The 2,294-nt window shown below is 52.1% G+C and overlaps 1 non-coding gene across 1 annotated transcript; it reads right to left on the reverse strand.

Annotated features, from left to right (window-relative positions):
* Nucleotides 1-1,990: 1,990 nt before the first annotated feature.
* Nucleotides 1,991-2,063, reverse strand: TRNAV-CAC. Its single transcript has one exon. It is a non-coding gene; the product is annotated as a tRNA-Val (tRNA).
* Between the last annotated feature and the right edge of the window lie 231 nt (nt 2,064-2,294).

The following is a 2,294-nucleotide window of genomic DNA, read 5'->3' on the forward strand; positions in this document are numbered from 1 at the left end:
AGGCAAAATGTCCCCATTTGCTCCCCCCCCCCCAGTCATTTAAAGATATTTTCTATAAAAAAGCACCCCAGGAAAAACCAGGCCTCCAGTAACAGCACTTTACTTCTTGGAGCAGACATTGCATGGGTTTTATACTTCTTAAAGTGACAGTGATGGCCACCTGTACCAACACCCCTAAAGTTACTCACACTTCCTTTCAACCTGTTAACCTGCAGCCACTCTATCATCTATAAAAATATGCAGCAGCATTATATTAAAAACAGTGTTTTGTTATTTCTCCTTATACATACATATACATACATATATATATACATATATATATATATTTAAAGATTTACTTATTTATCTAAGAGAGACACAGAGAGAGAGAGAGCAGCAGGGAGGAACAGAGGGAGAGAGAATCTCAAGTAGACTCCCCACTGAGTGGGGAGCCTGATGCAGGGCTCAATCTCAGGACCCTGAGAGCATGCGCTAAAATCAAGAGTCAGATGCTTAACCAACGGAACCACCCAGGCACCCCTGTTATTTCTCTTTTAATTAGAAATTGTCCAGGCAAAGATTATACGTTAATTCAATTTAATATCATTCAAAGAACTTAATAGATCTTAAAATCTCAAAGGAAGCTGACACATAATAGAGAAATGTATGTTGGAATCATATTAGATGATAACTAAAACATTTACTGAAAGTTGTGAGTGGAATAATTAAGTCACAATGATTTCTAGAATTTTAAAATCTTAATCTTCACTTAAAAGATATTATATGGTATATGTTAGATATGTGAAAGCTCAGTCACTACCCCACTTCAGGGAGAGACACAATTCAACACACACCAATCAGGATGTGTCTGCTTGGACTCAGACTGCAGCCAGGACCGGGTCAAGGCCGGGACAAGACATAGCGTCTCACCCCTCCCTGACTGGCAGATGTTTTGGACCCTCAGGCCTGGCCTCACCAGAGTCACCTGGACCTTGGGACACACCTACCTCTGAGGATTAAGAAGAGGCTTCTTTATGCTGGGAAGCCGGGAAAAGAGTTTCCTTGACTTAGGTAGTGGCTGTGAAAGAGATGTGAATGCTAGCCGCTAGACCACTAGACTCTCAGTAGACCATGCAAGATCTCTGCTTGGGCCTTTGCAGTAAAAGTTAGATTACCAGAGAGACAGAGCAAAAGTGGGGGTGATTCCCAGCAGCCCAAGGCTGCCAGCCTTCGCCCCGCTGCCCATCACCTTTCCCAGCCTCAGCGGCGCTTTGGGTTCTGAGGTCCCACCACCGGGTAACTGGCCTGTGCTGCATTGCAGTCTAGCTTTAGCCCGGTGTGTGGCCGCGCCAAGGCCACGCTCTCTTTCTGAGCCTCGGTTTCCTGGTGAGTTAAGGTGCGGACTTGGCTCTCAGCGGGTGGGGAGCAGAGAGTCCCTGGACTTCGTGACCTCCCAACTAGCTCAAGGGCTCTCCTGATGATGGCACCGGAAGGGCTCCTCTGGTGTGCCCCCGGGCTCAGGAGGTGGAGCCGGAAGCTCTTACTCGACGAGTCCCAGGGGCACTTCGTTTTCTTTCGTTCCCTCGGGCAAATCCACGTGCGGGGCAAGCGTGCGGGGGTCGGGGAAAGCCAAGTGTGCTCCCCAGGGAAGAACTGGTTGGTTTTCAGAGCCGTGGGGCCCCGGTCAGCCAGCAGAGCCGATGGAGGCGCCAGAGGAGCAGGTTACGGGGTTTCTGGATGCAGAGGAAACCTGAAGGGGGCCTTGTCCCGCGTGCGCTCTTGGCCTGACGACCTGGCTGCGGCCTGCGCTCCACCGAGACTCGGAGCCGACGACCCCCGCCGCGTTGTTAAGCGCCGAGCAGGCTTTCAGGAAGCAAGGGGGACTCCAGCCTTGCTTTGTGTTCGTTTTTCTGAATGGAAACTGGGGCTGCGCACGCTGTGGCCGCCTTGGCTGAAAGCGCGCTCCTGTGTGGGTTCAGGAGAACAGCCGCCCTTGGGAGTAAAAGGAAGCTGTTTCCGCCCGGTTTCGAACCGGGGACCTTTCGCGTGTGAGGCGAACGTGATAACCACTACACTACGGAAACGAGAAGCCGGCGGAATTTCCTGCCGGAACCCTGAAAAGCTTGCGGCCTGCCGCTGCTGCGGTGCCCGCCAACTGCTTTCCTAAGTGCGAAAGGCCCCTGGAAGCACCCGCGACCCTGCAGGCAAGGGGACCCCAGCGCCCCATTGGCGCCGGCTTAGGATTCCGCGTCTCCCCATCCGGGGAAGCGAAGGCCCGGGGACCCTGGGCGGTCTGGCTTCGGATCCGCATCAAA

The sequence above is a fragment of the Ursus maritimus genome, unplaced genomic scaffold (assembly GCF_017311325.1).
Source record: "Ursus maritimus isolate PB19 unplaced genomic scaffold, ASM1731132v1 scaffold_258, whole genome shotgun sequence".
In the NCBI taxonomy this organism is placed as follows: domain Eukaryota; kingdom Metazoa; phylum Chordata; class Mammalia; order Carnivora; family Ursidae; genus Ursus; species Ursus maritimus.